Source organism: Peromyscus maniculatus, chromosome 21 (genome assembly GCF_049852395.1).
Source record: "Peromyscus maniculatus bairdii isolate BWxNUB_F1_BW_parent chromosome 21, HU_Pman_BW_mat_3.1, whole genome shotgun sequence".
In the NCBI taxonomy this organism is placed as follows: Eukaryota; Metazoa; Chordata; class Mammalia; order Rodentia; family Cricetidae; genus Peromyscus; species Peromyscus maniculatus.
The window spans coordinates 43,851,698-43,867,159 of NC_134872.1; the positions used below are offsets into that span (position 1 = coordinate 43,851,698).

The 15,462-nt window shown below is 35.4% G+C and overlaps 1 protein-coding gene across 32 annotated transcripts in view; it reads left to right on the plus strand.

Annotated features, from left to right (window-relative positions):
* The window catches only part of Tbc1d5 (TBC1 domain family member 5), a 453,313-nt gene that overhangs the window by 163,755 nt on the left and 274,096 nt on the right, over positions 1 to 15,462 (plus strand). The window lies entirely within an intron of this gene.

The window sequence follows — 15,462 nt, forward strand, 5'->3', positions numbered from 1 at the left end:
ACTGAAAGGGATTTTCATTTATATCCTAGCCTAACATTTCTGTGACATACCAAGTTATTAGGACTGAATTGATGTTTTAAAGTGCCATTAATTCATTTACCCCAAATGTTCATTAACAATGTAAATGTATGCTGATGTTCTATGAGACAAGGAAGTGACTAATGACTCTTCCAACTAACAACACTTAAAATGAATAGAAACTTTAGATAGCTAATCTTGAAGTAATCAAGACCCTCATTCAGCTTGGCATCTCTGTATGCTCTACAACAGCTGTCAACTGTTAAAAATATATACAAAACACACATACATGCAGGCACATAGGAAAGCAAGATATGTAAATATCTGTTTTTTCTAAGCCATAAAGGTTACTAACCATAGTGAGTTTTGTGTGTTGTATGTGTAAACATTTTACATCAAGTACCGATTTGATCTTCTTAAATTGTCATTTTGCACGCACAAAAAAATTATGTATTGCGTTTTCTTGAGGTTGTCATATTTACTTGAAGAATCATCACCATTGTAGTCTATTTTTATTTCTGTCTTGCATTGGGAGTTTTGAAGTATTTGGAAGCTTTTTGTGCATTTCTGCAATAGACTATAGGGAATTTATGGCTACACAATGACTCCTTGTCTAAACAGATAAACACCAGATTTGGATTAGTAGTTTTCCTGCCTCGAGTCATATGCAATTCAAAACAATCCTGTCAGAGTTTCCAATAGTAAAGTATTCTATTTTCTCAAATGTGAACTCTAACATTTGTAAAGAAACAGTACTATTAAATGATTTTGAGTTCTTTTAAAATTAGGCATGAAAAGGGGATTAGAGAAAGAAAGGTACATATTTTATTTTCATTGGGGAAGTTAAAGAACTGTTCCTACATATGTGTGACATCTTAGAACATATTTATTTTCTGTTAATTACACTTTTAATCTTTTTTTTCTAAACAAACAGTATAAAATATCTTACATATTCTTTGTGCCTTACCATGTTTTATCATTTGTTTAAATTACCATCTTAAATTCTAGAATCTTTGGTAATAATTGACCCGATACACATAATTTCACAGAAAATAATACACTATTTTTCGCTTTCATAATTATTTGTTCTTACCATCTGACTTTAAATGATAAATCAAATAAAAATGATTATTTTTAATTGCGACTGATAATCTCAAGATAGAGGAGAATTTCATCTATTGAATAGTCTAATTAGGAATACCTTTTTTTTTCTCAATTTCTTTCTTTCTTTTTTTTCTTTTCTTTTGGTATTTTCGATACAGGGTTTTTCTGTGTTGTTTTGGTTCCTGTTCTGGATCTTGCTCTGTAGACCAGGCTGGCCTAGAACTCACAGAGATCCACCTGACTCTGCCTCCCGAGTGCTGGGATTAAAGGCCTGGCTTTGTTTATCCATTTTTATAACAGCTTACACTTTTATTTGTGCTGCAAGAAGATTTTCCTCTATTGAGTCTTCTTTGAGAATACTATTTTATAATGTATTGCCAAAAGTTTTAGCTTGGGTATTACATGATAGAACATTCCCCTTCTGACTTGACACTTGTGTATTGTTAGGTAACTTTTACTGTATCTCTTTCTTTTTAAACATTACCTGCTTCACAGCTTTCTATCCTCAGATAGAAAAATAGATGATGTTCAGAATACTTTTAAATTTAGTATTGCTTCTATAAGCTATTTTTCCCCTCAGTTTTCCTTATGTCGCTATCAGAGTTTTGGAACTAGAGGGATAGACATTGTCAATAATTGACTTTTTGTTGTTGTTGTTTGTTTGTTTGTCTGTGTAGACAGGGTTTCTCTGTGTTTCCATGGATGTCCTGGAACTTTCTTTGTAGACCAGGTTGGTCTGGAACTCACAGAGATCCCCCTGCCTCTGTGATTAAAGGAGTGCACTAACAACCTGGCGACTTGTTAGAGCTAATTTTTATATGGTGAAAATTTTAGTAGAGTATGAATGACTTTGGCCAAGATCACCACTATATCATTAATATCTTTAAGTATATTAGTACTTACTGTATTTTATTGAATGGTTTAGTTTTTTAATGAATTTATTACTTGTTTTAATACACTGCTAGATAATGAGATATGTTGATATTATAGTTGATAAAGTAAATCAATATCTAATAAGTGAATTAGAGAATCATACAAACACATATTTTTGCCTTTTTGTTGTTGTTGTTCATTTTATTTTGTTTTGTTGAGACAGGGTCTCATTATATAACCCTGTCTGGACTGGAATTCACTATGTAGGCAAGGTGGGTGGCCTTGAACCCAGTTATACATCTGCCTTTTCCTACTGAGTGCTGGGGTTCAAGTCATGTGCTACCACACCTGACTCACATGTTTACTATCAAACAACAAGTACTATAGACCATGTACCTAATACCTAATGTTAGCTTATTTATATAAAATATTTATTGAAAATTTAGTATCTGGGGAAAGAATATTGAACAGTAAATTCTTTCATAACATTCACATTTTAAAATATATTTCTCTTAAGTATTTGAGAATTTCATAAATGTGCTTTGATTGTACTCAGCCCCTCATTTTTCTCACTACACTACACCACCTCTGCAACCACTCCTAACTTTGTGTCCTCTTTTTTTTTTTTAAATAACCTTTTGTGTCCAGTTTTTGCTGCTCATAAACTTGTGGATGTGAGGCCATCCACTGCAGCTTTGTGAGTAGGTCCGAATCTTTAAAGAAGAAGGATTCTCCCTCCCACAGAAGCAAGCCGCCTTGGTTAAGTTTGGGGCTCCCCTCCCTTGTCAATGCGCTCTGTTGACAGGCTTGGTGTTTTGCATCTCTCTGCACTGAAAACATTAATGCTGAATAATGTCAGTGTTAGGGTTCATGAGAAGTCCCGTAAAAGACCACTAGACATGTATGCAATCAACAGGAACGTTTAGTTTCTCTAGAATAAAAATTTGAGCATGCTAGGGTCAAACTATCCAACAAAGTGGTAAAATGGCAACCTTGAAAGAAGCTCACAGGCTCCTTTTAAGCAGGATTATTGGAATTCCAGCTGCAGTTAAGTGTACTTTGATGTGATTGGGTATAGACCCTTAGAGGTATAGGAATCTTTTTATGATTGGCTCACAACTTCTGGTCAGCAACTGTGGTTGCAGTGTCAGGGGTCTGTGTTCTGTGTCGGGTCTGTCTGCAGTGTCAGGGGTCTATTGACTGAAAATAGCAAGAATAGTTCCTGCTTGTGGCTGAATAGGACCCTGATTGGCTACTAAACTGGATGTATTTCCTGAGGATCTGATTGAAGCCAGACATCAGTCAACATAGGATGGTGGGGTAATATGGGGCAGAGTTAATAGCAAACTGGCTCTGGAAAACAAACAAACAAACAAACAAAAACCCGTCTCTGTTAGGGTCAACCCTGTTACAAGAGGGGATGGCTGCTTCAGTAAGCCAGACACAGAAAGACCGTAATCTCATGTTATTACTTGTATATTGACATTAGTGTTGAATCTTTATGTTTGTGTTTCTAACTTGGAAGAAATCCAGGAAACTAGTGATCTTAATGGAGGGTATAGTATAATTTGGGTGATATGAAAGGAAAAGGGAAAATCAGAGTGGGTGAGGATTAGGTAAGTCGAGGCAAAAGAGAAAGTCATGTGGAAACCTGCTATTTTATGACCTTTCTATATCATATTAAAGAATTTCATGAGAGTTACCCTACAGGGGATAATGCTCCTCCCAGAAGCTACAGGTTGCTGCTAAATACAAAATCCAATGCCAAGTGTGAGATACCTCACCTCAATTTGGATGCCCCAGAGACCACAATTACTATAACCTATTGACACTGTCTTTGGTTGGTTGGGTTTTTTTTGTTGTTGTTGTTGTTGGCTTTTCATACAGGGTTTCTTTGTGTAGCCCTGGCTGTCCTAGAATTAGCTCTGTAGACTTCTTGGTTGCCCATCTGAAGTCATATTTTACTCTTGGAGAGATAGTAAAACACTGACAGATTAATACAGAAATAAAGAGAAAAAAGCAGTGCTCAGAATTAAAACAGGGTAATGTTGCAATGAGTACTTAAAATTGTCAGGGAAGGCCTCTGAGAAAGTGAAGATTTGGCTGTATGTAAATAACAGACAAGATTCCAGGCATGTATAGATGGTATCTGTGGGAGTAGTACCACATCTCTAAACAAAGTAGAGTTTATCAAAATAAGTCCCCAGGAAAGGAGTAAACTTGTTAATGGTAACTGGTGAGAGCCTTCTATATCCTTGGCACCAAGGCTGTTAGCAAAATGGCATAGAGTGGGCTAGGTTAGGGAGGATTTGCAAAGCTGGCCAAGATGAAATGTAGATTCATCTTGAATAAACTAAGAATTATTTAATAGTTATCTAACATACTGTTATTATGTCTTTGGGCCCTTTAAGTTCTTCTTGGGGGTCATATATCCTTCTTACTTGATTGCATTTGTTAAGTGATGGCTCCTTTATAGTGTAGAACATCTTTAAAATGTGTTTTCATGTTGTTTATATTCCAAATGAATATGCTTGTTTCCTTAACATTTGAACAACTTAGTTTGAGCAAGTTAATGGTGAAATAGTTTTTGTTAGTCAGAGAAAGAATGATGCTATGATATTTCACATATATCTGAAGATCTTTCATATGGTTGATTTCATAGCATGTAACAATTATTAAAAGATATTGAAAGCCAGGTGGTGGTGGTGGTGGTGGTGGTGCACGCCTTTAATCCCAGCACTTGGGAGGCAGAGCCAGGCAGATCTCTGTGAGTTTGAGACCAGCCTGGGCTACAGAGTGAGTTCCAAGAAAGGCGCAAAGCTACACAGAGAAATCCTGTCTCAAAAAAAAAAAAAAAAAAAAAAAAACACCCAAAAAACAAACAAACAAACAAAACAGAAAACAAAAACAAAGAAAGATATTGAGTGTATGCAACCTAGCAAGATCTTTCCTGTTGATCTAGGGTGTACATATGAGTATGTGTTCACTTACACAAGTGAACTTGTACATATGCAAGTTTTATTTGGGGCATGGAGGGCATGTAATCACTATTTTTTTTTCTGCTGATATAATGGAGAATTCATTCCTCTAGGACATATTAGAACAGTGTGTTTAATGCTCTTCAATTTAATTTGCTAGTATCACAATTAATACAATTAGGGTCACTTTAAATGAAACTATTAGCAAATTGACTAATTTACTTTAACAATGTCAATGTGTTCTCACAATTACATTTGCTTTAATTAGTGTACAAGCTATTATTTAATAGCATACTTCACATAGAAAAATGTAGTAATGAATTCTTACCTCTATTAAAGAAAAACTTTTAATGGTCTAACTGATTTTTGTACAAGTGCTGTTAGCTATAAAGTGTTGGAAGACACATGGAAAATCATAAAGCAAAGCTTGCAAAAATGTAAATACAACATTTTTTGGGTATTTTTCATGCTTTCCATTACATGTCCTATTTATCATTGTGTTAATAGTATTGAAAAATTCTTAAAAGTGATTAGGGAAGGGAACATGTGTCCTGGACAGCTTTAGTAGTGTTGAGTTTAATTTTGTCTTGGCTTAATATTGCTGTAGTATTTCAATTTATGGATGCAATAAAGTCAAAATAATTCTCAAAAGGACTTTTGTTTTATATTCTAATCTGGGTATTTTCTTACCTTAAAATTAAGTCTTGAGTTCTGGAGAAGTTTCTTGGAAGGACATACAAAGTAGTTCATCACTCCTGTGAATTTCTTTTAAAAAATATTTATTTTGTTTATGTATATGGATGTGTTTCTGTGTAAGTGTATGGCACATCTATGGTGTTACCTATGGAGGCCAGAAAACAGTATTAGATCCCTTGGATCTTTAACTGCAGGAGATGGTGAACCACCTGACCTAGATGCTGGGAGTAAGCTCAGGTCCTCTGGAGGAACAGCACATTTATAAATAGATATGATCCATATTGTTCAATATTATAATTTTAAATTGAGACTCTTTGGTCTGCTTTTGTCAATTCACTAAGTTTCTGCTACTTTAAGATTCTATCTTTGCCCATTACTAAGAAAAAAATTATAAAGATATAAATTTAGGACTAGAACATATGTAAAAGGTAATTAGGTATTAAATATTTAATGAAAAATGTGAGGTTAGAAGATGCACAGAGTGAAAAAGTTAATTACATCTCATTCCATTGAGATTCAGAACTATCTTGTATTTTCATCAGCTTCTCTGCCCTCCCTTAGTAATCCTCCCTCCCTCCCTCCCTCCCTCCCTCCCTCCCTCCCTCCCTCCCTGTGACCCGCCCCACTTCCACTGCTCTGCTTCTTTCTTGCTTTCCTTTTCTTCCTACCCCATTTAAAAATCTATTGATAATACATTCAAATAGAGAAATAGATTCCTTTTATTAAGGCATTTATTGGTCGTCTTCCAACCCTTGCTGGTCCTTTCTACTATTTATTTGCTTTTGAAACAGGTTCTCACTCTGGGGCCCTGTCTGGCCTGAGGCTTTCTGTGTTGTAGACCAGCCTGGCTTCTAACTCACTGAGGTCTACCTTTCTCTACCTCCTGAAGGCCAGTGTTATAGGTATGAGTCCCCACATCTGGCTTGTAGTTTTTATTCTTAACATTCTCTGTATGATCTGGGAAATTGTCTAGTACCTTTGTGGAATAATGTCGTTTGCTTTTGAAATGTTTACTCTTTCTTGGAAATCAAGATCAATTCACCTCTTGTTAGAGCTACAGCATTTCAGAAGCAAATCCCAAGTCTGTACTAAATCCCTTGTTGTTTGGAATGACTGAAAGAACGTCCCAATAGTCCTCCACAGTCTGACCTTTGTATCTATCTAGTCACTTTTTAACAGTCAGACATGGTTTCTTTTAAAATTCATTGTTTATCCAGAGTAGTGGGAGAAGTAAAGCTGCCTGACTTCAGAACAGACAGCGTGAGTATAGGTACACCCAAATATAGTGGACTGACTTTTGAAAATGGAGAAAGGAAATATAGTAGAAAAAGAATAGTTTTTTTCAACAAAGGGCTCTGAAAAAATTGAACATCCATACACATGCACATGTAAATCTTAGAGTCTGCCTGTCTATCTGGGCATAGAGTTTCAGCTAATAGCATTAATACAAAATGGGCCATAAGTCCAAATGAAGACATCAGGATATCTAGGTGAAAATGAGTTTGCTGATAGCTTTTTTGAAAAAAAAATCTTAAAATATTATCCATAATAGAATGAAAGAAAAAATGGTAAGTGAAAAGAAAAAAATATTTTTGTATAACACTCTTAAAGCAATGAACAACCACGCCAGAGTGACAGAAAAACTTCTCTACAATATCTGTATAATGTGACTATTATAAAACACATCTGAAGATCTTTTAATACTAGAGAGAAACTAATACTAAGAAGAAACTAAATTAAAAAATGAGCAGAGCAGAAAAGGAACAAAAGACATTGCTTTGTTGGATATGTCATTTACCATTGTCAAAAACTAGAGCTAGTACAATACAACTCACAAACCACATTGCTGACTTTTATCTTCCAGTGAACTGACTTTTGGTTTCACTGGTTCTCTATTCTTGTATTCTCTATTTTTTACCCTAGGTCTAACCTTATGCTTATATATTTGCCTTTGTGTTTAAGACACAGAAAGTCCATCAGCATTTAGTATATCAGAGAGGAAGCACTTAAGCTCTTAGAACTTATAATTGAAACTTATGTTTTTTGTTTCTATTGTTTGTTTTTACCAATTATGATATCAGGTTGCATTCTGAAAATCATGTTCCACATCATTTGGTAATGAAATAGTATTGCATCCACTTTTTGTGTCTTTAAGGGTTAACTGATAGGATAAGGCTTAGACATCGGGAGTGGAACTGGACCCGTGGATGTGGTTCCTTAAGTAACCCCAGTGATTGGGATATGTTCACCTAAGAAGGCCACTTTCTTTAACCATTTATTTTGGGGACAAAATTATGATTTTCTTAAACAGTTATGTTTGCATACAGTAGTTAATATTTATTGTAATTTTGGTTATTATATGACAAAGTGATAAATAGGCAACGCTTGTTAGTACTTAGGTTAAATTATTTTCAATGTAGTTATCAGGCATAATATTTAAATAATTAAATAATATTTAATAATGAATATTTAACTTTATGCTAAAATTAAGACCATAAGTAATACAGTAATGTATTAAAAAGAAATCTTTTGATAAATTTATCAAAGACTATATTAAATATTTTACAAACGTTTGTGTCTTCTATTTTTAATTATTTAATAATGATTTAATTATATAAGCAGTGTATACAGCAATATGATGCTATATAATAATGAATAATTATTTACATATATATCAATAAAAGTTTTTACTTTGAATTTTAAAAATCATTGAACTTTGGAGAAAAGCAGAAATTTGGGTTATGGCTTAATCATTGAAATGTGCAGTTTTGAGTCTTGTGTTTAAGTCAGAGCTGCTTCATATTTGTTGGAATACAAAAGAGAAAAGTCATTTAAATACATTTTAAAGTCAGATTTATGGAAGAAATTGGGATTAAAATCTAGAGTGTTACAGAAAATTTGGGGAGAAGAGAGACTCAGATTATGTAGAGAGATCCTTAAAGAATGGTTTTGAGTTACATTTTTGTAGAATCATTTATTCAAAATTGCAATTTTTTTTTGTAATCTAATTTTAGAGGTGATATTGTATTACAATTCTTTTAGAAGACTAATAGATACTGTCCTATTGAAAAAGAGACTTCATTTATTCACATACCAGGTTCAAGGGGAAGTGATGAAACATTTACAAGCTTAGTAAATTTTACCTTCTAAACACATGCATGCCATGCACACTCACATATATATTAGGTGTATATTTATGCACAATCTGGCCTTTTAACAAAGAAAAATAAGGCTATGTTTGGGCTGCCACTGGTAGAAACAAAACAGCTGAGACTTTAATGAACACCATACTGAGGGCATGTAGGACATAAGGGAAATTAAGCAGGTTACAAACTGCACATCTTCTATTTGGATACAGAGATCTCCCCAATCCTGACAATTAGTTGCATTGACAAAGCAATCAGATAGACAGAAACAGAAGGAGATCATTTATATCAATTTGAGAAACAGAAATAGTAATGAATGAAAATAGCCACACAGCTCTTTTTGGTGATCTTCTTTCTCTCTGTTTCCACCAAAAATAAACACATATGGTTAAACAAAAATCTCCTTTTATTTCATTCACAAATAAAGACCAACATAGTTTTGTTGATGTTGTTTTGTATTTTAGAAAAGATATCCTGGACGCTTAAAGAAATTTTAGTCACAGAAACCTGACAGCATTGTTTAAATATAAATTTTCTTTCCTGGAAAACCATTTCAAAGTATACCAGTTTAGCTGTGAACGCCTGAATACATTAATGAGGACAGAGAAGTTCTCGAATGAACTAGCATTTGCTTTGTCTCTTTTGTAACATTTCTTGGTAAATTGCACACACAAATGTTGCAGGGCCATTTTAATTTGCACCCCCTGTTTTTTTGCTAGTAACTACATAATTCTTTGTTATTAGTCAGTTCATTTTTAATTATTTTCTTATGATTTAAAGAAAGCTGTATGGGAAACATTTAAACATTTGCTTTAGTGTATGTGATTACATTCCAAAATGTATAACTCATGTTTAGGGTTTGAAGATTTTCTTTTCTACAAAATTGAATCTTTTTCAGCTTTCAGAGACAGTATGTATTTCAAGATCATTTACTTTGTATCTTAAATCATAAAAAAAATTATGAATTTGCCACAAAGCAATTGAAATATTTTAGGGCCATACTTTTTTTCAGCCTTATGAAGATCTGGATTGCTAATTTTTTGCACTATTATTTTTGTGTAAATTGTAATTTTCTCTGTGTTTTGTATGTGTTGTATGTGGTGTATGGGACGATGTGTACATAGAAGTAGGTGATGTGCTCATGGACTTGTTGTGGAGACTAGAGGAGGACATTAGGTTCCTCTTGGTTTTTTTCTGCCTTCTTCCCCAAGACAGCGTCTGTCACTGGACCCAGACCTCATGGTTGAGGTCAGTTTAGCTGGCCTATGAGCTTCTAGAATCTGTCTGTCTTGATCTCTGTGGTTATAGGTGCATGCTACCTTTCGTCACTTTGGATGTTGGCACTGAGGATTTGAACTTAGGGTTTTCTTGCTTGCATAGAAGTTGCTCCTATCTCCTCCTTCCTCAGATTTTTAATTTTTATTTGCTTCAGAAAAGGTTTGTGGTACAATTTGAGACATTAATTTATAACTTAGAAAGAAATAAGAGGAAAAACTTTTAAAATTATTATTATGTAGTACTTTCAAATAGAACTTTGGAAATTTTAGTATTTTTTCCTAAAATGTTCCTTGAAGTACACCTTTAAATGTTTTACACTTTTAGTTTATAGATGTTTGCAAAACGGCTTTTATAGGAGCTCAGTAACTTCAAAGAGCCAGTGCATATTTGACACATATCTAACACTGTTATTTCATGTTATCAGTAAATAGTATATTAGTTGTCTTTGGTTCTATGGCAAATTTTCTCTGAACTAAATAAAAGAAAATGATAAGAGTTTACTCTGGGTGCTGGAGAGATGGGTCAGTGGTTAAGAACTGTGGCTGCTCTTCCAGAGCACCTGAGCTTAATTTCCAGCACCACTGTGCAGCAATTGAGTGAGGGGTGGTATTGTATTGCATGCCTTTAATCCCAGCACTCTGGATGAAGAGGCAGGTGGACTGTTAGTTTGAGGCCAGCCTGGTCTACCCAGTAATAAATTTAACAAATGATGAAAAGGATGCATACTGAAAAGAGTAGAACATTTTTGTCATCCAGTTTGAAGAATATGAATAAATGTAGAAATGTAATTCTCAGGTTAGAACTGATGTTGTTATGAGCCCACCAACCTAGAAGGGTTTAGAAAGTGATGTTTTATTAGAAAACCTGCAGGCCAATGCCCAGAGTTAAGATGAAATTAGTAACAGAGAATTCTCTCATCCAAGGATCAGATGGATTCACTGGTGGTCTGTCCTATAAACATTTAAAAAAATCAATAATAATTTTTAAATTGTTCAAAAAAGGAGAAGTAAATTCACCCAGACTACTGCTACTTTGATATTAAAACCACAAGGACACAAGTAAAAGCTAAAAAGATCTATTTAGAGAGAATAACTGTTTCTTTTTCTAGTCATATCTTTACAATTCTGATAGTAGTGCTTAGTAATTTATTATATACTCTTATAACTTTTATATAATTTCTATTAAATAGTTAACTATTTTAAAGCTACCATTTTTTATGATTATAGGTATAAAAATCCTAGCAAACTTAATTCAACAATTCATTAAAATGATTATTCAAGATGTTCAACTGTGATTCATCCTGCAGATGCAAGGATGGTTCAACATATGGAAATAAATGTGATAAACAGAATGATAGGCAACATTCATGAGTCTCTCAATAAATGCATAAAGGGAGTTGATAAAATACAATTTCCTTTCATGAGAAAATATCAATTTAAAGAAGAACACAGCTTCACCATAATTACAGCTACTTAAAATTAGCAAAATAGGCTGTCTGTGGTGACTCACACCTTTAATTCTAGCACTTGGAAGGCAGAGACAGGTGGATCTCTGTGAGTTTGAGGCAAGCCTGGCATACATAGTGAGTTCCAGGATAGCCAAGACTATGTAGAGAGACCCTGACTCAAACAAACAAACCAACAGTCAATAGTTATCATTATATTCAATGAGGAAGAATTGAAGCTTTCTAAGATCTAACAGGCTACAGACTCCACATGCCTGAGATAAATATTGAATGTAGCCAATACAGAATTGTAAACTTGAAACATTATTATATTTGGGTAAAATTATATTTTATAACATGGTTGTACATTTCTACAAAAATGAACTTTGAAAATGACAGTTTGTCATTGCAGTGCCAACAGGCTTGATCTGCCTTCTAGAATATGAGAAAAATGCCTCTTTACTACATTCTTTTATCATTGAAAGACCCAGCTATACCACTCAGGCAGGGAAAGAAAGCATCTCATGCCCTTTTGGTTTTGAAGTTTGAAAAAGATAAATTCCAAATTATCCTTGTTTTTAGATGGCCTGGTTGTTTATAGTGGTTCAGTGAGAATCCCTCTCACAGACTTATATATTTGAACACTTGGTCCCTAGTTGGTGCTGTTGGGGGATTAGTATGTGAATTCATTAAAGTTGCCTGTTACAGAATTCAACATGGAAATACCAGTAACATCTTCATATACTAGTAGCTAATTAAACAAAACATCAAGAAAGCAATTGCATTTAAATAGCTACACATGCAAAAACTTCTAGGAATAAATATGAGTAAAGATAAAGACTAGTACAAACAAAACTATCAAATTATGAGTGTAAGAAATTGAAAGGGACAGAGAATAGTGAAAAGATTCTTTTTATGGATGGAAAGAATCAGTACTATTATAATTTCCATATTGCCTTGTAGCAGGAATCTTAGAGAGTCTTATTAATAAAATCAAACCTGAAGCCAGTTATTGGGGTGAATGCTGGTAGATCAGATGCAGAACAAGCCACAGCTAACCTCACCTGGTCAACTTCTCAGCTGATCTTGTTTTTTCACACAGGAAGCTTCTGTGTCCTCATATCCCAATGGCTCTCAGCTGAACTGCTTTTTGAAAGCCTGAAAGCTTAACCAGGCAAATACTTAACCAGCCAAATGCTTCTTGTTTCTGGTCTTCACGCCTTATATATCTTTCTGCTTTCTACCACCACTCCCTGGGATTAAAGGCTCGCTTTTTGGGATTAAAGGCGTGTGTCACCATGCCTGGCTGTTTCCAATGTGGCCTTGAACTCACAGAGATCCAGAGGATTTCTACCCCTGGAGTGTTAGGATTAAAGGTGTGTATGCCACCATTTTCTAGCCTTTGTATCTAGTGGCTGTTCTGTCTCTGACCCTAGATAAGTTTATTAGGGTGCACAGTATTTTGGGGAACACAGTATCACCACATTGTCTCCATGCAGTCTACAAGTTTTATGAAGTCCATGTTAAATAGCAACTGGAACTAGAAAACGACTCATAAAATTTGTATGGAATACACATAGACGACATGCATGCACGCGAGCGTGCACATACACGCTCGCTAGCCCAAGCCATCTTTAGACAAACAGAACAATACAGATGGCAGCCCATTTTACATATATGGCAAAGCTATGATAATCTAAACATCGCTGGATTTCATAAAAATACCTAACAAGTGCTAAAAATATAGCTCAGTGTAGCAAGAGTTTTCCTGCCTTGCCCACAGTCAGGACAAATCTTTGTCACCCGCCAGTCCCACAGCCGCTCAGACCCAACCAAGTAAACAGAGATACTTATATTGCTTACAAACTGTATGGCCGTGGCAGGCTTCTTGCTAACTGTTCTTATATCTTAAATTAATCCATTTCCATAAATCTATACCTTGCAACGTGACTCGTGGCTTACCAGCATCTTCACATTCTGCTTGTCCTGGCAGCAGCTGGCAGCGACTCCTTCTGCCTTCCTGTTTTTTCTTTTCTCCTCTCTGTTAGTCCCGCCTTTACTTCCTGCCTACCCACTGGCCAATCAGTATTTTATTTATTGACCAATCAGAGTAATTTGACATACAGAACATCCCACAGCAGCTCAGTGAGTGAAATGCCAGAGGACATGTGTTTGATCTCCTGAACCCATGTTAAGGGGGGAAACCCCAACAAGATATCCCATGCTATGCTGTGTGCTTTTAATCATCATGCCCGAGAAGTGGGCAAAGAGGGACTCCTCCAGCCCAGTGTCCAGACAGGCTATCATGCTTGGTAATTCCAGCTATTCAATAGGTCCTTTTTCAAAAATACATGGAGCTTGACAACTGAAGAATGGAAATTGAAGGTTATTTTCTGGTTTCTGCACACATACCTATACAGACATGTGTACTCACATGCATATTAATCCACAGAAATAGCCATGTGGTTGTGCTGGCAGTTTTATATAAATTGACACAAGTCATGTGACAGGACGGAGCCTCAATTAAGACAACTCTATAAGATCAGGCTGTAGACAGGCCTGGAGGGCATTTTCTTAATTAGTGATCAATGGGGGAGGGCCTAGCTTATTATGAGTGGGGCCTCCCCAGTGCTGGTGGTCCTGGGTTCTGTCAGCAGGCTGAGCAAGCCATTAGGAGCAAGCCAATAAGCAACACTCCTTCATAGCTTCTGTATCAGCTCCTGCCTCCAGATTCCAGCCCTGTTTGAGTTCCTGTCCTGACTTCCTTCAGTGATGAACAGTGCTGTGTAAGCCAAATAAACCCTTTTCTCCTCAAGTTGCTTTGGTCATGGTGTTTCATCACAGCAATAGTAACCCTAACTAAGACTGTAGGCGAGTGAAACAAAATAAGAGATTTAGCATTTAAAGCACACATCTGCAACCAAGCATTCAACAAAGATGCCAGGGAGTTGATGCCATTAGTATAAAGTATAATGGGCATAAAACCTCAACAGCAGAAAGAAACTATTTATAAATAGAAAATAAAAAGATTTATTATCAGCATTCATTTTGAGCATAGATTTTTTTTTTTCAAAAGCATTCACACTGGCCAACAGGTGTAGGAAATGTTCAACCTTCTCAGTCATGAAGCAAGGGAAATCCAAGCTACAGTGACACAAGTCCTCATGAGAATGGCTTTATCAAAACCACTAAGCACGGCAATCCAGACAAGTAAGTGAAGTACAGGAGCCCTACACAGCCCTTCTGCAAAAATTCTACCTACAGCACGATCCAGCATATCTATCTGCTGGTGAATAAGTCAGAAAACAGCCTATATATACCATCCATTATTTCATTCATAAAGAAAAAAAAATCTACCATTCTGACATGGATAAACCTGAAGATTATGTTGTTACAGCAGTTAAGCCAGGCACAAAAATAAGAGTCACACCTGGTCATAATGATAAATGGGATCTAAAAAATGTTGCTCTCAAAGCAGTTCAGTTGAAGATAGTAGCTAAGAGTGAGAGATGCAGAAGCATTGGATAACAAGCTAAAGTGTAGTTAAACAAAAACAAAAAGATATGATATGTGATTGTACAACTGATGACTTGGTCAAGAATATGTGGGTTTTTGGCTTTGGTTTTGGTTTTTTGAGACAGGGTTTCTCTGGCTGTTCTGGAAGTCACTTTGTAGAATAGCTGAATAGGGTGCTGAGACTGAACTTGGTGCTTGAAGGGCAGCCAGCACTCTTACCTGCTGAGCTTTAGGTCCTCCAAGAGATTTGTAAAAGAAGAGTTCATTATGTATCAATATATGATGATAATGGCTTATGACTCACTGAGTGCATTGACCTAAAGGATAAAAAGACTGAGCAGAACCACACATAAATGAAAACTGAAGTTGGCATTGCAGATTAGTAATGAAAGAAAGAGCGTTCACTGAC